General features: G+C 42.0%; 1 protein-coding gene across 8 annotated transcripts in view; it reads right to left on the reverse strand.

Moving 5' to 3' along the window:
- The window catches only part of ptprt (protein tyrosine phosphatase receptor type T), a 1,756,894-nt gene that overhangs the window by 373,934 nt on the left and 1,356,298 nt on the right, over positions 1 to 26,662 (reverse strand). The window lies entirely within an intron of this gene.

The raw sequence follows: 26,662 nt of genomic DNA on the forward strand, positions 1-26,662 counted from the left end.
TTGTAAAAATGTTATTTAATGATTACGTAAAATGTTATGTACTATTTATCTAAAAGGGGAGGAATTGTAGTGTATGTACCTTTAAGAGGAACTATGTTTTTTTTGAGGCCCCTGTGTACTGTAGTACCGGTAGTGACCACTCGGGTATATAAGCCTGTATAGCGTCTTGTATAGTTAGTTCACCTCCAGACTTTGTTCAGTAAACACTTGTTAAATCAACTCCTGCATTCCGTGTCTCCATTAACACACGGATTCAACAGTATGTATGTTGATTGTAATCTGGATTTTATTCTCCACAGGGATTGTGATTTTGTTTAGTAGTGCATATTTTAGCCAGTGTATGTTAGACCAAATAAATATAAGTTTGATTTTTCACTGAAGCATTCCTGTCCGTGACTTATTTCATTTACACTCTGAATAATAATTCCCGGGTATGGAATTTTTGTAAGGCGGGGGCGATTCGAACCGTCCATCTAGCAATTGGGCGAGGATCAAAACCGTTTACATCTCTTGGCGACCAGCGGCAGGATCTGGGTTAAAAGAGTGTAAAAAACCGCCTACAGGGGACAAGGACATCAAGGATGGAGAGAGGGAATGGTTGCACAGAACAACAGCTGCAGAAGAATTGTAATGAATGGTCAAAGGCTAGGCAGTCGGAAGTTTGAAAGTGCAGTTGTAGGTGGCTTGCGGGGGGAGTTTATTCCAACAGCGGAGGTAGAGGAAGTGGAGTTGCAAGGGGGTAGGGGGATAAGCTTGATGAGGGATACAATTCTTCCGGTCATGCTTAATCACAATAAGATCTCAGGTCCTTGCATGTGTTTATATCTGGAATTATATGAGATTGTGGAAAGTGGTCTAGCGTGAAGAGCCTCGCATTTTGTGATTCAAAGGAAAATGTACTGCGTTCATTAGAAGATGATTTAAAAACATTTGCCGCATGAACTAGATCAATTCAGATCAGGAATGAGATTTTAGTATAATAAGGCCATTAGTACTCTTAAAATGGCCATTTGAAATCCACAATTACCTCTGGAAATGAGTATATAGATAACTCAAGGACGAGTGATAGTTTCCTTACTATCAACATACATGGGTCAAACATAACACATGTTCTGACATTCTAAGTCTGTTCTCTAGAGAGAATAAGCAGTTTATCTGCTGTCAACTGACAAATATACACAGAAAGGACTCTTGAATGCATCTGTTAGATTTTCTTTTGCTGACTTCTAAATAGTAAGCTAAGTATTTCCTGTGCTTATCCTAGTTTGCTGTTGATTTACTCAATTGCATTGTATTTATATTTCATGATTCTCTGTTTGGCAACAATGTTAACAATTAATTTGGCATGAATATGTTCCTTTGAAATAAAATAAAACAAAGAGAAAGAAAGACTTCTGTTTAAAAAAAATAGAGTAATGGATACTCGCAAGTCATTTGAAGACAGCAGTTGCATTTAATGGCTCTCAAGGATTGCTGGAAAAAGCTGGATCAGTTCATAATCATAACTTGGATCCCAGATGCATTAAAATCCCTCCTGTGTGTCTATTTTGTATAATATATATTGTGAAACAGTTTGTGCTGTTTCAGCCCATTCTTTTGATGGTTCTGACATGACTGGCATCTATAGTAAAGTTACTCCAAACAGTTATTGTGTGATGACAACTTCAGTGGAGCATTGGTGACTGTAATGTAATCACTTCAGGCCCATTGAATAATACGAAGCACTGAATAGAATCATAGCATCATACAGCACAGAAAGAGGCGATTCGACCCATCGTGCCTGTGCCGGCTCTTTGAAAGTGCTATCCAATTAGTCCCAATCCCTTGCTCTTTCCGCATAGTCCTGTAAATTTTTCCTTTTCAAATATATATCCAGTTCCCTTTTGGAAGTTACTGTTGAATCTGCTTCCAGCACTCTTTCAGGGTGTGCATTCCAGATCATAACAACTTGCTGTATATAATTTTTTTCATCGCCCCTCTCGTTCTTTTGCCAATTATCTTAAATCTGTGTCCTTCGGTTACTGATCCACTCACCAGTGGAAACAATTTCTCCTTATTTACTCTATCAAAACCACTCATACTTTTGAACATCTCTACTAAATCGTCCCTTAACTTTCTCTGCTCTAAGGAAAACAATCCCAGCTTTTCTATTCTCTCCACGTAACAGAAGTTGCTCATTTCTGTTAGCATTCTAGTGAATCTCCTCTGCACCCTCTCCAACGCTTTGACATCCTTCCTCAGGTGTGGTGTCCAGAATTTGAAATAATACTCTAGCTGAGACCTAACCAGTGAGTTATAAAGGTTTAGCATGATTTCCTTGCTATTGTACTTACTACCTCCATTCATAAAGCCAAGGATCGCATATGCTTTTTTAATAGTTTTCTCAATTTGTCCTACCACCTCCAAAGATTTGTGTATGCAAACCCCCAGGTCTCTCTGTTCCTGCACCCACTTTAAAATTGTACCATTTTGTTTATATTGCCTCTCCTCATTCCTCCTCTCAAAATGCATCACTTCACACTTCTCTTTATTAAATTGAATTCTCTTGAATTCAGAAGAATGAGAGGGGATCTCATTGAAGCAGACAAAATTATTACAGGGCTTGATAGGGTGGATGCTGGGAGAATGTTTCCCTTAGCTGGGGAGTCTAGAACCAGGGGCCACAGCCTTAGGATAAAGGGTAGGCCATTCAGGACTGAGATGAGAAGAAATTTCTTCACACAGATGGTGGTGAATCTTTGGAATTCTCTACCCCAGAGGGCTGTGGAGGCTCAGTCATTGGGTATATTCAAAACAGGTCGATAGATTTCTGACTAGTAAAGGCATCAAGGGATATGGCGATAGGGCTGGTGAATGGAGTTGAGGCAGAAAATCAGCCATGATCTCATTGAATGGTGGAGCAGGCTCAAAGGGCCGAATGGCCTACTCCTGCTCCTATTTCTTATTTTCTTATGTTCTTATGTTCATCTAACATGTGTCTATCTAAGTCTGCTCCTATCCTCCTCGCTGTTTCCTACATTACAACAGTGACTACACTTCAAAAAGTACTTCATTGGCTGTAAAGCGCTTTGGGATATCCAATGGTTGTGAACACTGCTATATAAATGCAAGTCTTTCTTTCTTTACTATATTTCCAAGTTTTGTGCCATCTACAAACTTTGAAATGATGCCTTCTATACCTAAGACTAGGTCATTAATATATATCAAAAAGAGCAGTGATCCTAATACCGACCCCTGGGGACATCAATCTCCAGTCTGAAAAACAACCATTCACGACTCCTTGCTTTCTGTTTCTGAACAAATTTTGTATCCATGCTGCCACTACCCCTTTAATGCCATGGGTTTTGTTTTGTTAACAAGATTACTATGTGGCACTTTATCAAATGCCTGTTGAAAGTCGATACACACAACATCAACTGATGACTAGAAAATAATACTGCCAGTGCATATTTTTATACAGTGTTTCACACTATTTAATAAAGCTTTAATTTTTTTTCACTATTCTATTACAAAACTAACCCACACAAATAAACCTGCAAAACTTCTGATTCCTATTTGTATAATAGATATCAGGTCTACCCCATGGGCAACTTATATACTCTTACTACTTCTCTATCCCCAGAAACAATCAAGAGAAACTCTGAAATATTCCTTTTCTTTCTTGGCCAGCTCTGTTCACCCCTGGCCAGCTACTTTCAACTGATGATATTCCACAACCACAATAGCACAGAAAACATAGTATAATGGGCCGTATTTTCCAATCGGAGGCTTCCCACGTGTGGAGGCCTCCGATCTGGAAAAAATCTACGGACTTAACTGAGGGCTCCCGAGGTGCATATAGTTCCAATCCTGGGCCTCTCCAACTCCAAGTGCGCAGGGCCCACGTATCCCAGAGGCACATGTGGTTCGCAAGCGTCCCTGGGATCACATGGGCCATGGGGAGCCAATAGAAGAAGGGAATCTCCCTTCATACACTTGACAGATAGACCTGCCAAATATATGAATGGAGATCACCCCCAAAACATTAAATACATTTTTTTAAAAACCATCACCTTTTTAAAATTAGTTGAAATTACAATAAATTAAATATTTTAAACAAAAATGTAATATTTTGAAAAAAATAATTAAAGTTTTTTACAGGGCTATATATGTTTACTATGTAACCATTATCAATTTTGTCGCATTGCTGTAATCTAAATCACGTTACAATTTCTTTAGTTTTCCTTTGCTTTTATATTAAACACTGTGAGAATTATATTTTAAATTACGACACATTTTGAAGGGACATATCTGTACACTTCGGGATATCTCAGCCCTCCTTTGTTGCCTCATTTTCCACTCTCAAGCTGTTGGTCACAGAAAGAATGGGAACAAGCATTTTGTGCAGAATTTCCCCTGCAGTGACATCATGAAGATTCCTTCCAGAGATACTGCAAATGGAGAATGTTGCCAACAACTCACAAAGCAAAGGAGGCCGAACTTCCAGATGCCCATGTAGGGTAAATTCTACATGAAAGACTACTGAGCAGCAATTTTTAAGTAAATGTGTGGGAAACAAGAAAGGATTGAGAAATAGTGCCAGATGGAAACAGAGCACTTGGAAAACAGTGACAGGATTGGACAAAGTCAACATGGATTTACAAAAGGTAAATCGTGCTTGACTAATCTACTGGAATTTTTTGAGGATGTAACTGGTAGAATAGATAAGGGAGAACCAGTGGATGTAGTGTATTTGGACTTTCAGAAGGTTTTCGATAAGGTCCCGCATAAGAGATTAGCGTGTAAAGTTAAAGCACATGGGATTGGGGGTAAGGTACTGACTTGGATAGAGAACTGGTTGGCAGACAGGAAGCAAAGAGTTGGAATAAACGGGTCTTTTTCTGAGTAGCAGGCAGTGACTAGTGGGGTACCGCAGGGATCGGTGCTAGGACCCCAGCGATTCACAATATATAATAATGATCTAGACGAGGGAACTAGATGTAATATCTCCAAGTTTGCAGATGACACAAAGCTGGTTGGGCGTGTGTGCTGTGAGGAGGATGCCGAGAAACTCCAGTATGATTTGGACAGGTTGGGTGATTGGGCAGATGCATGGCAGATGCAGTATAATGTGGATAAATGTGAGGTTATCCACTTTGGTGGCAAAAGCAGGAAGGCAGATTATTATCTGAACGGCAATAGATTGGGAGAAGGGGAAGTGCAACGAGACCTGGGTGTCCATGTGCACCAGTCGCTGAAGGTAAGCATGCAGTTGCAGCAGGCGGTTAAGAAGGCAAATGATATGTTGGCCTTCGTAGCGAGAGGATTCGAGTACAGGAGCAAGGATGTCTTGCTGCAGTTGTACAGGGCCTTGGTGAGACCACATCTTGAGTATTGTGTGCAGTTTTGGTCACCTTATCTGAGGAAGGGAGTGCAGCAAAGATTCGCCAGACTGATACCTGGGATGGCAGGAATGACGTATGAGGAGAGATTGGGTCGATTGGGCTTATACTCGCTGGAGTTTAGAAGAATGAGAGGGGATCTCATTGAAACTTATAAAATTCTAACAGGACTAGACAGACTAGATGCAGGAAGGATGTTCCCAATGGCAGGGGAGTCCAGAACCAGGGGTCACAGTCTAAAGATAAGGGGTAAGCCATTTAGGACAGAGATGAGGATGAATTTCTTCACCCAGAGAGTGGTGAACCTGTGGAATTCTCTACCACAGAAGGCAGTTGAGGCCAATTCATTAAATATATTCAAGAAGGAGTTAGATATATTTCTTAAGGCTAAAGGGATCAAGGGATATGGGGAGAAAGCAGGGACAGGGTACTGAATTTGGATGATCAGCCATGATCTCATTAAATGGCGGAGCAGGCTCGAGGGGCCGAATGGCCTAATCCTGCTCCTATCTTCTATGTTTCTAAACTGAAGGAAATTTCCCTTTGTTGTATTTAGGATAACGTGGTTACTTAGATGAATATATTTCTCTTTAATCATTTCTGATCTTGACGAATATAGTCTCAGCTTCACACACCAAGCAATTGCATTTTGAGTTGCTTACCCCATTCCACCTCAAGTCTATGGCTGGTGAAAGCAGCAGTTAAGTACAGAGCAAATGCTTTTTTTTGCAAACAGGCGATAACAGTAATTGCTGTATTAACATTCCCAATTTAACATATCCAAATCCAGATTATAAATTTGTTTTTAATCTCTTCCTTCTCATTATTATTGAAGATAATTGTGGACAATACAACGTTTTCTTCAGTGCTGCTGTGTGGTGGAAAAAATTAGTTGCTAGGATACCGTACCGGAAAAAAACACCATAATGAATAGGTTGAGAGCACAGCATTAACTGGGACAGCAGTGGCTGATAGTCTTTAAGTTAAATTGTTACTTACAAAGTACAGCTAATAGTTAGATTGACAGCATTCGGAGGCATATGTCCTTTAAAGGTTAAAATATCATCATAAAATTAGTTATAACATTATTTTAACAGAATGCTATGCTTCAATAATGAAATTAGGTTAAATCCAGGCCAATCAATAACTACTTATGTGACAAGTAATGAGAAAAAAAACACAAAAGAATCAACCACACAAATCTGAGCAATAACCCATAAGTAATTCAAAACAGTTGCTGAAAAAAAATTCTAATAAAATTACATTGGGAGTGCAGACATGGTAAAATATACATAAATATACAGATTAGCAAATGGTCCTCAGAGCATTATGCAGCACATTGTGGAATAGGGGTCAAGATAAAACCTCAGAACCATCTGTTATTTTCATAACAGCTACACAATAGCTTGAATACATTGACATTAATCAACATTTAAATACAGTGTTATTAAATAGGATGGGCATATGTTTCAACATAATTTTAATTAGAAATACAGCACAATAAAAAGAATTAATGGTATTTCTGTAAGAGCCAGTGGGTGAACAAGCTTCACTGTGGTTCATTGTTTTTTGTGGTAAATTGTGCTTGCAATGAAGATGTACATCTGACCAAATAAGCCAAAGCAAATTGGCAGGATAGAATTTCTTGAGGGCATGCAACGAACTGGGCTAATCCGAATCTAGCCAGTATGAACACAACAGATTAGATGAAAGCTATTCAGAAACTCTATTCTGGCCTTTGTCAGCAAATTTGCAAATGTATAAAAAGTGTTGACATGCTGAAAAAAAAGTGATGCTTGTGATATGACTCCATGTAATCCAGAGATAGCTGTGTTCCACTTAATACTAAGTGATGTCTTATCTCAAATGCATTGGACAGATGATGGTTTTAATTTAATTTTAATTTTAATTGCATTGATTAAGCTAAGCATCTATAGGAACAGGAGTAGGCCATTCAGCCCTTCGTGTCTGTTCCGTCATCCAATAAGATCATGGCTGATCTGTACCTCAACTCCATTTACCTGCCTTTGTTCTATATCTTATCTGTATCTATAACAAAAATCCTTTATCCCTACTCTCTTCTGCCTCCTAACTCCCAACCAATTACCGGCCCATGTCACAGGATTATCTCCAATTACGTGTGCTCTCAATTTTGCTAATAATCTCTTGTGCGGAACCTCACCAAATGCCTTCTGGAAGGTCACATAGACAACATCCATAGACACTTCCCTATCCACCTCCTTACATTAGTATTAGTCAGACACGATCTAGCTTCATACATACATGCTGACTATCTTCGATAAGCTCATACTGGTCCAAGTGTTCAGGCAATTGGTCTCTGATGATAGATTCCAGTAACTTCCCTCCAATTGATGCCAAACTGACAGGTCTGTGATTACCTAGTTTCTCCCTCCCTCCCCTCTTTGTTCAGATGCTCCAGGTATGCGTATTTACTGCTTAGGCAATAAATGTCATAACAAACACATGAATTTCAGTTTTTAAAACTTAACATCCTCAATAGACAGATTTTTGTCTCTGAAAACTCTGGTCAATTTGGAAAAAGTTAATTTGCCCAGTTGTTGGAAATCAGCTTCAGTCTGATATTAGTTAGAACTGGTTAGCACATGAAACAAATCTAGCTGTTTTCTGTCTAATTTTCAAGGAAAACCGTTAACTATTACAAGATTTACCAAGAATTCCTGGCCCACATCTGTAACACAATTATCTGGAGGTTCAAGAGTTAAATGAAAATTGAAAGACTGAAAGGCGCGCAATGTCTGTAGGGCTTTTATCATGCTCATTTGTAACAGTGTTATGGAGTTTAGAAAAATCAAAATGAGATTATTACGCTCTATGGGCAATGTTCAATCAAAAAATGCAGCAACTAACCAGAAGACATTAAATAAACATTGTATTTAGCAATGAATTTTATCAAACCAATAGGTTCACTGTGAACATTAAGCAATAAACAGTTGTGCTGGTTATCATCTTACGATGTTTATTTTAGCAGCAATGAATAACAGCAAAGCCATTCCGTGACACTTTAATATGCAGTTTCAAGATTGATTCAGATAGTATTGCTTTTATAAAAGGAGACAGAATTTTGACTAGTGTGGTCACAGTAGTAAATGTACTGCAAACAAAATACCACCGGTTAACAGTTAAAATATATTGGCCTGGATTTTGCAATGGCAATGACAGCGAAACTGTTGGCGTTGGCCATCATTGCCCCTCTGAAACTGACAGCACGTTCTGGAGATAGCGCATGAGCATATAAACGTGAAAATCCAGAAGTTGCTGTCACTGATTCTACGCGTCTCCACAGACTGCGCTGTTGAACTCCCCCAGAGTCAGAAATCTTTGAGAAATCACTGAACTGACGAGAACATAAGCTTTTACCCTGTAATATTGCTCTTAAAAAACCTCGAAAAAGTTAAGCCTTGTTGAATGAAGTGTAACTGGGTTTTTAATGCCATACTGATTCACAGGCCAGAATTTTCTGGGGTCGGTGTAGGCGCGATCGGAGGCGGGTCGGGTGGGAAATTTGAAATAACTTGGAGTGGGTTGGGAACCCGCTGTCATCCCACCCCCATGCGCCTTTCCCTCGGGCGCATTTGCTAGTGCGGAAGCAACCCTAACGGCAGAGGCGGGCGACCTAATTTAAATGATTATCAGCTTGTTGTCAGACCCTTAAGCTCCTTTTAAGCCTATCTTTCAAGTTTCCCTGCATGACCACAGGATTCACGCAGCTCGTGAACCAAGTCTGTCAACCTGAGGCGGGAGTTACATAGAAACATAGAAGATAGGAGCAGGAGTAGGCCATTCGGCCCTTCGAGCCTGCTCCACCATTCAATGAGATCATGGCTGATCATTCAAATTCAATACCCTGTCCCTGCCTTCTCCCCATATCCCTTGATCCCTTTAGCCTCAAGAAATATATCCAACTCTTTCTTGAATATATTTAATGAACTGGCCTCCACCGCCCTCTGTGGCAGAGAATTCCACAGGTTCACCACTCTCTGGGTGAAGAAATTCCTCCTCATTTCAGTCCTAAATGGCTTACCCCTTATCCTTAGACTATGACCCCTGGTTCTGGACTCCCCGGCCATCAGAAACATCCTTTCTGCATCTAGTCCGTCCAGACCTGACAGAATTTTATAGGTTTCGATGAGATCCCCTCTCAATCTTCTAAACTCCAGTGAGTATAAGCCCAATTGACACAATCTCTCCTCGTACGTCATTCCTGCCATCCCAGGTATCAGCCTGGTGAATCTTCGCTGCACTCCCTCCATGGCAAGAACGTCCTTCCTCAGGTAAGGTGACCAAAACTGCACACAATACTCAAGGTGCGGTCTCACCAAGGCCCTGTACAACTGCAGCAAGACATCCTTGTTCTTGTACTCGAACCCTCTTGCTACGAAGGCCAACATAACATTTGCCTTCTTAACTGCCTGCTGCACCTGCATGCTTACCTTCAGCGACTGGTGCACAAGAACACCCAGGTCTCTTTGCACTTCCCCTTCTCCCAATCTATTGCCATTCAAATAATAATCTGCCTTCCTGTTTTTGCCACCAAAGTGGATAGCCTCACATTTATCCACATTATAGTGCATTTGCCATGTTTCTGCCCAATCACCCAACCTGTCCAAATCGTACTGGAGTTTCATGACATCCTCCTCACAGCATACCCTCCCACCCAGCTTTGTGTCGTCTGCAAATTTGGAGATATTACATCCAATTCCCTCATCCAGATCATTAATATATATTGTGAACAGCTGGGGTCCTAGGACCGATCCTTGCGGTACCCCACTAGTCACTGCCTGCCACTCGGAAAACGTCCCGTTTATTCCAACTCTTTGCTTTCTGTCCGCCAACCAGTTCTCTATCCACGTCAATACCTTGCCCCCAATCCCATGTGCCTTAATTTTGCACGCTAACCTCTTATGCGGGACCTTATCGAAAGCCTTCTGAAAGTCCAAATACACCACATCCACTGGTTCTCCCTTATCTATTTTACCAGTTACATCCTCAAAAAATTCCAGTAGATTAGTCAAGCATGATTTACCTTTTGTAAATCCATGTTGACTTTGTCCGATCCTGTCACTGCTTTCCAAGTGCTCTGCTATTACATCTTTTATAATGGACTCTAGCATTTTCCCCACTACCGATGTCAGGCTTACCGGTCTATAATTCCCCGCTTTTTCTCTGCCGCCTTTTTTGAATAGTGGGGTAACATTAGCTACCCTCCAATCCATGGGTACTGTTCCAGAGTCTATCGAGTTCTGGAAGATGACCAGCAATGCATCTACTATTTCTAGGGCCACTTCCTTAAGTACCCTGGGATGTAGATTATCAGGCCCTGGGGATTTATCGGCCTTCAGTCCCATCAATTTTCCTAACACCATTTCCCTACAAATACTGATTTCTTTCAGTTCCACCCTTTCATCAGACCCTATGTTCTGCGGTATTTCTGGGAGGTTATTTATGTCCTCCTTTGTGAAGACAGAACCAAAATATGTATTTAGTTGGTCTGCCATTTCTTTGCTCCCCATTATAAATTCCCCCGATTCTGACTGCAAGGGACCTATGCTTGACTTCACCAATCATTTTCTCTTTACATATCTATAAAAGCTTTACAGTCAGTTTTTATGTTCCCTGAAAGCTTACTCTCATATTCTATTTTCCCTTTCTTAATTAATCCCTTTGTCCTCCTTTGTTGAATCCTAAACTGCTCCCAATCCTCAGGATTATTGCTTTTTCTGGCCAATTTGTATGTCCTCTCCTTGGATCTTATGCTATCCCTAATTTCCCTTGTTAGCCACGGTTGAGTCACCTTTTTTGTTTTATTTTTATGCCAAACTGGGATGAACAACTTCTGTAGTTCATCCATTCGGTCTTTGAATGTTTGCCATTGCCTATCCACCGTCAACCCTTTAAGTAACATTCCCCAATCCATCCTAGCCAACTTGTGCCTCATACCATCGTAGTTTGCTTTATTTAAATTGAGGACTCTAGTTTCAGAGTCAACTACTTCATTCTCCATCTTAATGAAGAATTCGGTCATATTATGATCGCTCCGACCCAAGGGGCCTCGTACAACAAGATTGCTAATTAATCCTTTCTCGTTACATAATACCCAGTCTAAGATGGCCTGATCTCTGGTTGGTTCCTCGACATATTGGTCCAGGAAACCATCCCGTAAACACTCCAGGAATTCCTCCTCCACAGTATTGTTACTAATTTGGTTAGCCCAATCTATGTGTAGATTAAAGTCACCCATGATGACTACTGTGCCCTTATTGCACGCTTCTTTAATTTCCCTTTTAATGCCATCCCCAACCTCCGCCTTACTGTTTGGAGGTCTATATACCACTCCCACTAATGTTTTTTTCCCCTTAGTATTTCTCAATTCTACCCATACAGATTCCACCTCATCAGAGCTAATATCCTTCATTACAATTGTGTTAATCCCTTCTTTAACCAGCAATGCTACCCCTCCTCCCTTTCCTTTTTGCCTATCTTTCCTGAATAATCGAATACCCCTGGATGTTGAGTTCCCAGTCTTGGCCGTCCTTGAGCCACGTTTCCGTAATCCCAACCAAATCATATTTGTTTACCTCTATTTACGCAGCCAATTCATCCACCTTATTACAAATGCTCCTCGCATTAAGACACAAAGCCTTCAGGCTTGTTTTTTTAACGCTCTTAGACCTATTAGAATTATTATTTACTGTGGCCACGTTTGATTTAAACCGTTGATTTCTCTGACTGCCACTTTTGTTTTTCTCCTTCCTATCATTTGCTTTTATCCTTGTTTCCCTTTCCTCTGTCTCCCTGCTCAGGTTCCCAACCTCCTTCCATTTTAGTTTAAACCCTCCCCCACAGCACTAGCAAACACTCCCCCTAGGACATCGGTTCCAGCCATTGATCCTGCTGATTAGTTGATAGCATGAAATGTACTGTAAATGCTCCCACCTCACAGTTGATCACTTTCCTCAGGCAGAAGCTGTTGCTGACTGCATTCCCAGCACAGATTTATATTTTTAGAAGTTGTAAGTTTTTTGAGCAAAGTCGCCATCCAGTCTCACCTCATTGGTAGAACCTATCACACCATTGACAGATTACTTCTGTCATCTCTACTTGACTTCTATTTCACAGGATGGGTGCCGTTTATACTGTCTCATCTTTGTCTTCAGAATCGGACCACGATGAGCCCCAACACCAGCAGCACCAGGCATACCATCAGCACCAACAACAACACCACCCACCTTCTCCTCAACCACCTGATGCTGCACAGGGCAGAGGGCATCAGCGCAGGGCTGCACCGTGCCGGAGGCGATACCCCCAACACAGGGTATACAGGCAGAGGATGAGCTTCCTCAACATGACGGAGCAGCAGTGCCAAAGGAGGCTCAGGTCATCGCAGACTTTTGCACAATGCTGGAGCAAGGCCTGCAGCCCAGAGGAGTGGGTGGAAAAGCCTTAACAGTGGCTGTCAAAGTCACCAGCACCCTCAACTTCTTTGCCTCAGGCACCTTCCAGGGATCTGCAGCATTTCACAGCCGGCCACCCACAGATGCATCACACAGGTCACCGATGCCCTGTTTGACAAGTCAGCCAATTATATCAACTTTGCCACTGCTGAAGCTAGTGTTACTGAGCGGGCGTTCGTTTTTGCCACTCTGGCTGGCATCCCACGGGTGCAGGGCGTCATCATCATGTGACCATCAGGGCACTCCATCATAACCCAGGAGTCTTTGTCAACTGCAAGGGCTTTCACTCCCTCAATGTAGGAAGATCATCATGCATGTGTGTGCTAAATTCCCTGGCAGCTGCCATGACTCTTTCATCCTTCGCCAGTCCACCCTCCCTCAGCTCTTCGCTCCTCCAAACAGATTTTCCGGCTGGCTGCTTAGACACGAGGGTTACCCACTGAAGATGTGGCTCATGACGCCATTGAGGAGGCCAAGTACTGATGCCAAGAAGAGATATAATGAAAGCCACATTTCCACCAGATGTGTTATACAGCAGATAATAGGCATGCTCAAAATGCGCTTCAGATGCCTTGACAGATCTGGAGGAGTCCTTCAGTATGCACCAGCCAGGGTCTCCAGAATCGTCGTCGTCTGCTGTGCATGGCACAACATAGTACAGCAGCGAGGATTAGCACAGCATGAGGAGCAAGGCACTGAATGCACAGCCTCTTCAGAGGAGGAGCAGGAGGAGAAGGAGGAGGAGGAGCATCAGCTGGAAGACGAGGAGCTGGATGAATCTGTGGTCCAGATCCCATTGCATCTGAGTAGATTGCTGCCTGTGAGACCAGGGATGGCCTCATCATAGCCAAATTTACTTAACTTTACGCAGTACACCCGTATGGCTGCCGCATGCTGTGCCAGGTTTCCTCTACCCCACAGCAACACCATAAAGGATCCCTACAATGACCAAGCCATTCCTTTCACACTGACCACCATTGCTGGAGGTAACGTTATGCCTCATCATTCACTCCAACTCACTAAGCCACTTCCAAAGGTGCACACAAATTTGTCCAAGACTGGAATGTGGTGAAAATAAAGATTTTTATGGATGACATTACATTAACGGAAACTTGACATTAACATTGAATAAAACACCCAAGTGGCTACCCTTGTGAATTTACTTGTGTGTCAACTTTCTCTTCCGCGTGCTTCTATGAGGTGCAGACCCTGTGGCTTCAGCAGAGGTAGAGGCAGCCTGCTCACTTCGCTGCTGTGACTGCTTAGATACTCTTGGTGGACGTCCTCTGGGTTTTGGAGCCAGTGATGGCCCTGCCAAAGTCTGCTCCTCCTGTGACTGTGCAGGGGCAGACTTGGCCATCGCTGTCCGAGGAGGCATCTGAGGCTCTGACTGAGGGGGTGGCAATGGGGAAGAAGTGTAAGCGCTTTGAGAGGAGCCCACACTTCCATGTCCCCTCTCGCCGTCATCCCTCTCATGGGCCACCCGCACTTCCCTGCCAGCAAGGAGCTGGAGAGCACCTTGCTGTCCATCAGTGGGGCCATGAGGACCCACATCTATGCTGACATCCCTCCTAGAGAGGAGGTCTATGAGCCTATGCCATCTATTCTCCATAGATAGCATGTGCTCATGTGAGTGGCGCATTAGCTGCTCCATGTAGGTTTGCTGTCTGTGAGAATTCTTCAATATGATTGGTTGCTTAGCCAACTTGATGACATCACTATTGCTGGACGCTGGAGATCCCCTAGACTTGACGGCAGCATGAAATTAACATCGGGAGAAGTAAAATTCATGCCATAGAGATTGCTAGGTCTTTGTGGGCAGCTTTCTTTGAGGTCAGCGGCGAGCGCAGATAAACGCAGAAATCCAGAAGTTGCTGTCAGTAATTCTACACTTCTCCACAGGTTGCACCGTGGAACTCCCTAGAGTTGGCAACCAATTCAAATCACACTGAAATGTAGTTCCTGATGAAAACTTCCCCTTTTATGCTGGAATATCACTGTTAAAAACCCCAAAATTAAGCCTGTTGAAAGAAGTGTTACTGGGTTTTTAATGGCATATTGACTACTGAACAACCATTCTGGTCCTGAAAAACTAAATTTACATTTGTGGAATGTCAAATTATTCCATTAATATAAGAATTGCATGGTTAAAAATGTAATATTTTTAAAGTTTGTTTATGATATTTCTGCTTCTACCTTAATCCCAAGTGTATGTTCCAATCTTTATTTTGCTCTCTGTAAAATTTATAAAAAGTAAATTACAATCTGTGCATTTTACTTCCTGGTTTGCTGTCTGTGAGAATTTTCAATGTGATTGGCTGCTTAGCCTGCTTGATGACATCACTGTTGCTGGATGCTGGAGATTCGCTTGATTTGGTACCAGATTCAAACTAACATCGGAAGAGGAGAAATTCATGCCACAGAGATCATTAGATCCTTGTGGGCAGCTTTCTTTGAGGTCAGCGGTGATTGCTGTCGCTTCACTGCTGACCGCAAATTCCGGGCCAGTATATCTACAAGTACACAGCATAAAACAATAAAGGACCATGTGCAACATTATAACTTATCCCTTGATTGTCCATTATCCTGTACAAATTGTAAATATAATATACCTCTGAGGTTCATCTCCATTCATGAAACTTAACTGAATTGATTTAAATCGATCATGTTGATAGTTATTTAGACTGATTGAAAAAAATAAATAAAGTGAAATGCTTGACAACAGACCAAAATTTTCAATAGAAGCTTGCCATTTCATGTACTGAATTTACTAGATATACATAGTTACTATAGTTAGGTTATCATACTGCTGGTAATGAGGGAATTTGACATTTTCTTCAAAGAACAAGCTTTTTTAATATTGAAGTCCATCGATTGTTAAACACTGTACTATCAGGACGACTAATGTCATTGTAAATTTCTCTCTGTTGCATATCTACATTTTTAGTATGAAACCAGCAGATCTCTTGTGACATTGCTCAGTGAGTAACAGGTTTTATAACAATCGGGGAGTTATAGCAAGTAATAATACAGGGATATTGACATCAGTATTGAAGAGGCTCTGGGATCTGGCAGTACTTGGATGAGGTCTCAGGGTCTAGCAGTATAATAAGGTGGGCTTCCAGGGTCTGGGAACACCTCTGCAGGTGCTGGGATCTCTGTGAGAGAGATCCTGTGATCTGGAGTGATTGAGCAGGAAACCTTCCAGCTCTGGGAGCATTGGGAGTGCTTAAGGGATCAGGAAGCACTGAGAATGCAACTTAAGAGCTTGCAAACACTGAAAGGGGGGCCCAGGATCTGGGGGTTTGGGTGGAAGAAATCTGAGGAGCAAAATCCTGGGAAACTCTACAAAATTCACATGCTGACAATGTATGGATGTGGTTGGAAGCTCTCTGTCAAGTGTTGGGAGGTAAAAATATCCAGTTGCAGCCTACTAAAATTCCATGGGGGTAATTTTAACCTCACCTACCCGACAGGAAACTGAGGGGATCGGATTGGCTGCTTGTTTTACACCCCACCAGGTTTTATTTTTGATCAACTAGCATGGAATGTAAAATTAGGCAGGGTGTAAAACAGTTTGCTGATCCGATTCGATCCCATCAAATTTCATTTGGCATATTGTTGCTGTCAATATAAAATACTACATCCTGTGACATACCAGGAGCAACAGCACAGGCGATTTACAAATATAATATATGCATAATTTGTCAATCTTCAAACGTCACAATTGATATTGTCAACGGAATTACAAAAAAATGAAAAGAAAGCAAATTGTTTTATGTTAACTTCTTCTGCCCTGGAGTCAAAAATTTATAAGCAACTGCCAATTTGCAAACTTCTCTCACAAACAGCAATTAACCTTTAATTGATCTCAAAATGTTCTGTATAGACAACAATTAGGTTATGTGGCCTTAAAGGGGAAGGACAAATTAAAGGCAGCTCTATCTTAACAGTAAAATAATACATATATTACATGATATAACATTCCTGTTGTTCTAAACATGCATATTCCTATTTACTGTGAGCAAGGAAGACACAATAGTTTTCATTTCTGATTTGTCTTATCAATGTATTCTATCCTCTGACTCACTGTGAGTGACACCATGGGAGCTCTCTTAGCATTTTTTAATAGAATGGAAGTCAGAAAGTGTAGCTATTTCTGACATGTTGTGATAAAAATGATGTTTTTTACTCATCCACTGACGTGAGCTTTCATTTTGACAGTTAGCTGTTTCACACTCCATGGTATGATCCGGCCTCATATGCAAGACACAGAATAAACTTCAGCAGCCCAAATGAACTGCAACACTAGCATTAACTCTCTCATGTGATCGGACAGGAATCTTTGTTGACTCCCTTGAAGAAAATGTAAAATAATAATCTTTCAAGTTGGTCTAATTAATTTCCTGCTCAATACTACAATGTGTACAGGACTCCTTTCTAACCCAATATGTAATAAGCCCAACAAGGTAGGATTCGCTATTGGATCTGGTAATGGGGAATGAACCAGAGCAGATAAGAGAAGAGTAGGGTAACATCTAGGCAAAAGTGACCATAATATAATACGCTTTCAGATGATAATTGAGAAGGACATAAGTATGATGAAAACTAGGTTAATAGACTGGAGAAAAGCTGATTTTGAGGGGCTGAGAACAGAACTTGAGAAAATAAAATGGGCAACAATATTGGCAAACAACGATGTAGAACAGCAATGGGAAACATTTAAAATGGTGTTCAACAGAGTGCAGGAACAATATATTCCACTAAAAAGAATGAACAAACTAAACACTAATGAGACTCCATGGATGAATAAAGCCATAAGGGAACAATTGAGGGTAAGGAAAGAGGCAGACATTAAGTACATAGACAGCAGGGGAGTACATGATAAGGGAGAATACGAAGAGATTAGGGGAGAAGTCAAAAAAACAATTAGGAAAGCAAAGAGGAACTATGAAATTAAATTATCAAGGAACATAAAACAAAATAGTAAAATATATTATCGGCACATCAATAAAAAAAGGAAGTTTGGGATGGAAATAGGGCCATTAAGGGATAGACAGGATAATACCACAGGTAACGATAGAGAGATGGCAGAAATATTAAATAATTATTTTGCTTCAGTATTTACCAGGGAGATAGAACAGATGGACATAATATTGGATGATGAGATTAGTAATGAAATAAGTGCATTTAAAATAAAAAGAGATATATTAAATAAACTAATCAAACTCAAAGAGGATAAAACCCCTGGTCCGGATGGATTGCATCCACGCATTTCAAAAGAATCCAGGGAAGAGATAGCAGAGGCATGACTACACATATTTAATAATTTGTTAGAAAAAAGTGTAGTGCCAGAGGTCTGGCGAATAGCTAACGTGATACCTATATTTAAGAAGGGGGATAGAACATGTCCAGGGAATTATAGACCAGTCAGCTTAATATCAGTGGTAGGAAAAATAATGGAATCCCTACTAAAGGAGAAAATAGAAGAACATCTAGAAACCAAAAATATAGTAATGAGTAGTCAACATGGATTTCAAAAGGGAAAGTCTTGCTTGACTAACCTCATTGAATTTTTCGAAGAGGTAACAGAGAGATTAGGCAATGATAATGCAGTAGATGTAATTTATCTAGCTTTTCAAAAGGCCTTCAATAAGGTACCCCATTGTAGACTGATGAACAAGGTCAGAGAATGCGGAGTCAGGGGAGAAGTAGCAGAATGGATAGCTAGCTGGCTTCAAGACAGAAAGCATAGGCTAGGAGTAAGAGGTAGTTATTCATAGTGGCAGAAGATGTGTAGTGGTGTTCCACAAGGATCAGTGCTGGGACCACTGTTGTTCACAATTTATATTAAGGATTTAGACTTTGGAATCAAAAACACAATTTCTAAACTTGCAGGTGACACCAAATTGGTGGTGGGGGCAGGGATAGTCAAAACTGAGGAGGACTGCGACAAATTACAGGAGGTACTTAAGGAAGTGGCCCTAGAAATAGTAGATGCATTGCTGGTCATCTTCCAAAATTCTATAGATTCTGGAACAATTTCCATGGATTGGAGGGTAGCTAATGTTACCCCACTATTCAAAAAAGGTGGTAGAGAGAAAATGGGGAATTATAGACCAGTAAGCCTGACATCGGTAGTGGGGAAAATGCTAGAGTCCATTATAAAAGATGTAATAGCAGAGCACTTGGAAAACAGTGACAGGATCGGACAAAGTCAACATGGATTTACAAAAGGTAAATCGTGCTTGACTAATCTACTGGAATGTTTTGAGGATGTAACTGGTAGAATAGATAAGGGAGAACCAGTGGATGTGGTGTATTTGGACTTTCAGAAGGCTTTCGATAAGGTCCCGCATAAGAGATTAGCGTGTAAAGTTAAAGCACGTGGGATTGGGGGCAAGGTACTGACTTGGATAGAGAACTGGCTGGCAGACAGGAAGCAAAGAGTTGGAATAAACGGGTCTTTTTCCGAGTGGCAGGCAGTGACTAGTGGGGTACCGCAGGGATCGGTCCTTGGACCCCAGCTATTCACAATATATATTAATGAATTAGACGAGAGAACTAGATGTAATATCTCCAAGTTTGCAGATGACACAAAGCTGGGTGGGCGTGTGTGCTATGAGGAGAATGCTGAGAAACTCCAGTATGATTTGGACAGGTTGGGTGATTGGGCAGATGTATGGCAGATGCAGTATAATGTGGATAAATGCGAGGTTATCCACTTTGGTGGCAAAAACAGGAAGGCAGATTATTATCTGAACGGCAATATATTGGGAGAAGGGGAAGTGCAATGAGACCTGGGTGTCCTTGTGCACCACTCGCTGAAGGTATGGATAGAACTGAAAAATACCAAGGGGCAGAAAACGTTAGTGGGAGTGGTATATAGACCTCCAAACAGTAATGCGGAGGTCAGGGATGGCATTAAACGGGAAATTAGAGAAGCGTGCAATAAGGGCACAGTAGTTATCATGGGTGACTTTAGTCTACATATAGATTGGGCTAACCAAATTAGTAACAATACTGTGGAGGAGGAATTCCTGGAGTGTATACGGGATGGTTTCCTGGACCAATATGTCGAGGAACCAACTAGAGATCAGTCCATCGTAGACTGGGTATTATGTAATGAGAAAGGATTAATTAGCAGTCTTGTTGTGCGAGGCCCCTTGGGTCAGAGCGATCATAATATGATAGAATTCTTCATTAAGATGGAGAGTGAAATAGTTGACTCAGAGACTGGGGTCCTGAATTTAAATAAAGGAGACTACGATGGTATGAGGTGCGAGTTGGGTAGGATTGATTGGGGAATGTCACTCAAAGGGTTGCGGTTGGATGGGCAACGGCAAACATTCAAAGATCGCATGGCTGAACTACAGAATTTGTTCATCCCAATTTGGCATAAAAATAAAACAAAAAAGGTGACTCAACCATGGCTAACAAGGGAAATTAGGGATAGCATAAGATCCAAGGAGAGGACATATAAATTGGCCAGAAAAAGCAGTAAACCTGAGGATTGGGAGCAGTTTAGGATTCAACAAAGCAGGACAAAGGGATTAATTAAGAGGGGGAAAACGGAGTATGAGAGTAAGCTTTCAGGGAACATAAAAACTGACTGTAAAAGCTTTTATAGATATGTGAAGAGAAAAAGATTGGTGAAGTCAAGCGTAGGTCCCTTGCAGTCAGAATCAGGGGAATTTATAATGGGGAACAAAGAAATGGCAGTCCAATTAAATACATACTTTGGTTCTGTCTTCACAAAGGAGGACACAAATAACCTCCCAAAGATGTCGGGGAACATAGGGTCTAATGATAGGGAGGAACTGATAGAAATCAGTATTTGTAGGGAAATGGTGTTAGGGAAATTGATGGGATTGACGGCTGATAAATCCCCAGGGCCTGATAATCTACATCCCAGGGTACTTAAGGAAGTGGCCCTAGAAATAGTAGATGCATTGCGGGTCATCTTCCAAAATTTGATAGACTCTGGAACAGTCCCCATGGATTGGCGGGTAGCTAATGTTACCCCACTGTTCAAAAAGGGTAGTTGAGAGAAAACAGGGAATTACAGACCGGTAAGCCTGACATCGGTAGTGGGGAAAATGCTAGAGTCCATTATAAAGGATGTAATAGCAGAGCACGTGGAAAAAAGTGACAGGATCGGACAAAGTCAACATGGATTTACAAAAGGTAAATCGTGCTTGACTAATCTACTGGAATTTTTTGAGGATGTAACTGGTAAAATAGATAAGGGAGAACGAGTGGATGTGGTGTATTTGGATTTTCAAAAGGCTTTCGATAAGGTCCCGCATAAGAGATTTGCATGTAAAATTAAGGCACATGGGGTTGGGGGCAACGTATTGACTTGGATAGAGAACTGGTTGGCAGACAGAAAACAAAGAGTTGGAATAAACGGCTATTTTTCCGAGTGGCAGGCAGTGACTAGTGGGGTACCGCAGGGATCGGTCCTTGGACCCCAGCTATTCACAATATATATTAATGATGATCTGGATGAGGGAACTAGATGTAATATCTCCAAGTTTGCAGATGACACAAAGCTGGGTGGGCATGTGTGCTGTGAGGAGGATACCAAGAAACTCCAGTATGATTTAGACAGGTTGGGTGATTGGGCAGAAGCATGGCAGATGCAATATAACGTGAATAAATGTGAGGTTATCCACTTTGGTGTCAAAAACAGGAAGGCAGATTATTATCTGAATGGCAATAGATTGGGAGAAGGGGAAGTGCAACGAGACCTGGGCGTCCTTGTGCACCAGTCACTGAAAGTAAGCATGCAGGTGCAGCAGGCGGTTAAGAAGGCAAATGGTATGTTGGCCTTCGTAGCGAGAGGGTTTGCGTACAGGAACAAGGATGTCTTGCTGCAGTTGTACAGGGCCTTGGTGAGACCACATCTGGAGTATTGTGTGCAGTTTTGGTCGCCTTATCTGAGGAAGGATGTTCTTGCCATGGAAGGAGTGCAGCGAAGATTCACCAGGCTGATACCTGGGATGGCAGGAATGACGTATGAGGAGAGATTGGGTCGATTGGGCTTGTACTTGCTGGAGTTTAGAAGAATGAGAGGGGATTTCATCGAAACTTATAAATTTTCTAACAAGACTAGACAGACTAGATGCTGGAAGGATGTTCCCGATGGTCGGGGAGTCCAGAACCAGGGGTCACAGTCTAAGGATAAGGGGTAAGCCATTTAGGACAGAGATGAGGAGGAATTTCTTCACCCAGAGAGTGGTGAACCTGTGGAATTCTCTACCAAGGAAGGCAGTAGAGGCCAATTCATTAAATATATTCAAGAAGGAGTTGGATATATTATTAAGGCTAAAGGGATCAAGGGATATGGAGAGAAGGCAGGAACAGGGTACTGAATTTGGACGATCAGCCATGATCTCATTGAATGGCGGAGTAGGCTCGAGGGGCCGAATGGCCTACTCCTGCTCCTATCTTCTATGTTTCTATGTAAGCATGCAGGTGCAGCAGGCGGTTAAGAAGGCAAATGGTATGTTGGCCGTCGTAGCGAGAAGATTCGAGTACAGGAACAAGGATGTCTTGCTGCAGTTGTACAGGGCCTTGGTGAGACCACACCTTGAGTATTGTGTGCAGTTTTGGTCGCCTTATCTGAGGAAGGATGTTCTTGCCATGGAAGGAGTGCAGCAAATATTCACCAGACTGATACCTGGGATGGCAGGAATGACGTATGAGGGGAGATTGGATCGACTGGGCTTTTACTTGCTGGAGTTTAGAAGAATGAGAGGGGATCTCATTGAAACTTATAAAATTCTAACAGGACTAGACAGACTAGATGCAGGAAGGATGTTCCCAATGACGGGCGAATCCAGAACCAGGGGTCACAGTCTAAAGATAAGGGGTAAGCCATTTAGGACAGAGTTGAGGAGGAATTTCTTCACCCAGAGAGTGGTGAACCTGTGGAATTCTCTACCACAGAAGGCAGTTGAGGCCAAATCATTAAATATATTCAAGAAGGAGTTAGATATATTTCTTAAGGCTAAAGGGATCAAGTGATATGGGAAGAAAGCAAGGACAGGGTACTGAGTTTGAATGATCAGCCATGACCTCATTGAATGGCGGAGCAGTCTCGAGGGGCCGAATGGCCTGCTCCTGCTCCTATCTTCTATGTTTCTATGACATTACTAAACTTGCAGAATGGGCATATAATTGGCAAATGAAATTTAACACAGATAAATGTGAGGTATTACATTTTGGTAGGAAGAATAGGGAGGTCACTTATTACTTGGAGGGTGTGAGTCTAGGTGGGGTAGAGGAGCAAAGGGATCTTGGAGTAAAAATACACAAGTTACTAAAAGTTGCACCACAGGTTAGCAAGGCCATTAAAAAAGGAAACTAAGCTCTAGGGTTTATTTCTAGAGGTATAGCATTGAAAAGTAAGGAAGTTATGCTAAACCTGTATCGAACCTTTGTTAGACCACACTTAGAGTACTGTGTACAGTTCTGGTCACCATATTATAAAAAGGATATAGAGGCACTGGAGAGGATGCAGAGAAGATTTACAAGGATGATACCAGAAATGCGAGGGTATACATATCAGGCAACGATGAACAGGTTGGATCTCTTTTCTTTTGAAAAAAGAAGGCTGAGGGGTGACCTAATAGAGGTTTTTTAAATTATGAAAGGATTTTATAGAGTGGATACAGAGAGAATGTTTCCACTTGTGGGGAAGATCATAACTAGAGGCCATCAATATAAGATATAGTCACCCAGAAATCCAATAGGGAATTCAGAAGAAACTTCTTTACCCAAAGAGTGCTGAGAATGTGGAACTCGCTACCACAGGGAATGGTTGAAGTGAAAAGTATAGATGCATTTAAGGTGAGGCTAGACAAGCCTATGAGGAAGAAGGGAATAGAGGGTTATGCTGATAGAGTAAGATGAGGAAAGACGGGAGGAGGCTCGAGTGGAGAATAAACACCAGCATGGACTGGTTGGGCCGAATGGCCTGTTTCTGTGCCATATATCCCATGTAGTCTTATGTAACCATTTCTCTCAAGGTGGTGGTGGTGGTGAGAAGAGGAAGCTCTAAACCATCTTATGTTGGCAGTTCAGGCCTGCTCCTACTCCCAATAGCGCGCTGATTCCATTCAGACTGGCAGCTCTGACTCACCAGATCCCTGCTGGTAGCTCATACACTCATATGAATAAACTATAGCTTACTAGCTAGCCACAAGTTTATTCACTTGAGCATGAAAGTATGTTATTTATTTCATCGATCTATATAAACAAAAGTCAAGTGTAGTGTGCTTCTGTAGTGGATGGGAAAATAGCCTTTTACACTACTAAGTACTTCTGCAAGGTATTCATTACAACGCATGCTCAAATATTATATTTGTAAAAAGCTGCATGTGATAAAAATGCTAACTTCCGAGAAGTTATGTCATCACTTCCTGTGAACTATGAACTATGAACTAAGAACTGTGTACATACCTCACTTCCTGTAAATGTCACTTCCTGTTGGACTGGTATAAATACTGGTCTGTTCAGTATTGTAAGAGGCTTCTACCAGAGGCATGGTAAAGACCTCTCTTGTGTATAGTGTGTTTATAAGTTACTTAAAGCTTACTTTAAAGTTACTTGATGGTAAGTCTCCTTTTTCTTACATCAATTTAAGTAACTTAGTATTTACACTGACAAATACTAGACCTTCAGTCAAACTCGGAAGTTAAGGATCCAGGGAACCACCCATCATGGAGAAAATCCTTAGACCTATTCGTCTGGACTTGGACCCGAATACACCAGCAGCTGGCAGGGTATGGAAGCATTGGTATCGTACTTTTGAGAATTTTCTGGATGAATGTAAAGTGGATGCTCCTGCTAAATTGAAGATACTTGTCAATTATGTGACCCCAAAAGTGTTCGAATATGTTGATGACTGGGATAATTACGAAGAGGTGATTTGGGCACTTAAGAAACTGTATGCGAAGACCCCAAATGAGGTCTATGCTAGACATCTACTGGCCACAGCCCGACAAGGGCCAGGGGAATCAATTGACGAATTCCTGCAAGAACTTTGCAGGCTCAGCGTAGATTGTAACTTTCAGGCAGCCTCAGCTGAGCTGTACCGCCAAGAAATGATTCGTGATGCTTTCATCTGCGGGATTGCCTCTCCATTTATACGCCAGCGTCTACTAGAAAGTAAAACACTTGAGCTACAAAAAGCTTTTGAACTAGCTTGTTCACTGGATTTGGCAAAGAGAAATGCAGACCTCTATCAGCTGCCCAGATCTCGATCTGCTGCTGTAGCTGCAACCAGACAATTCAAGCGGTCTCAGGTGAACCCTATCATGGGGGAATCTAATTCTGATAATTCTGATGAAGAAGAGGAGGACGACCCCACTTTAGCAGCCTCTTGGCAATCTAGGAAGGAATGCTTCTTTTGTGGAGATGCTTTTCACCCTAGGAAAACCTGCCCTGCTCGCAATGCAATCTGCAGTTATTGCGGGAAAAAAGGACACTTTGCTAAAGTTTGCCTATCAAGGGCCTCTACGAGGGCCAATCCAGCTAAGGCCTACCGAACTGCCCCAATTAGGGCCTATCAAGATGCTCCAGCTAGGACCTATCAAGCTTCCTCTCGAGCTCTCTCCCGAAGAAGCACACCGAGAGTTTTAGCCACTCTCTGTGCAACGACACCAATTACAGCTGCTTGCCCACAGAACCTGTCTCAGGCAGCCACAAAAATTTCAATTAAAGGGCATACCTTAGATGCCTTAATTGACTCAGGAAGTACTGATAGTTTCATTAAGGAACAGATTGTTGCGAAATTGAAACTACATGTCTTCCCATCGGACCAGGCAATTGCGATGGCCCAGTCATCACTTAATACCAGAATCTCCGGCTTTTGTGTTGTTGATATGACACTTCATGGTCGTATGTATCCCTCCACCCGACTTTCAGTGCTCAAAGACTTATGTAGTGATCTCCTCTTAGGGCTGGACTTCCAAAAACAGCATAAGAAACTCACCATTGAGTTTGGTGGATCCAAACCCGGACTTACTATTTCTAATATACCATCTAAATTACCATTTTGTGCATTATCAGCAGCTTCACTTGATGAACCCTCATTATTTGCCAGTATTCCGCCTCAATGCCAACCGATGCAACGACTTAGCATCGATTTTAAGGGCCCAGTGCCCTCTTCAACTCGGAACACATATTTGCTCACCATGATCGACGAATATTCACGTTTTCCGTTTGCCTTCCCCTGCTCCAATATGCTGGCGTCCACAGTAATCTGCTGCCTTGAGCAGGTATTTTCTCTCTGTGGCATGCCGGCTTATATTCACTCAGATCGGGGTCCATCCTTTATGTCAAGGGAACTCAAGGACTACCTCTCAGAACGGGGAATTGCTACAAGCAAAACAACACCATACCATCCCATCGGAAATGGGCAGGTAGAGAGGTATAACGGTATCATCTGGAATTCCGTACGTCTCGCTTTAAGATCTCGGGGCCTACCAGACCAGCAATGGGAAACAGTGCTTCCGGATGCATTGCACTCTATACGGTCCCTGCTTTCTACAGCCACAAATACTACACCTCATGAGCGGTTCTTTGGATTCCAGCGTCGCTCATCTCATGGAACATCACTCCCATCATGGCTAACTACTCCTGGACCTGTATTACTCCGAAGATACGTTCGGACGTCTAAAAATGACCCTCTTGTAGACGAGGTCGAACTAACCGATGCCAACCCCACCTATGCAAACATACGATATTCCGACGGCCGAGAATCTACCGTATCATTAC

This window comes from Somniosus microcephalus, chromosome 13 (assembly GCF_052327205.1).
Source record: "Somniosus microcephalus isolate GS21.2 chromosome 13, FLI_Smic_1.0, whole genome shotgun sequence".
NCBI lineage: Eukaryota > Metazoa > Chordata > Chondrichthyes > Squaliformes > Somniosidae > Somniosus > Somniosus microcephalus.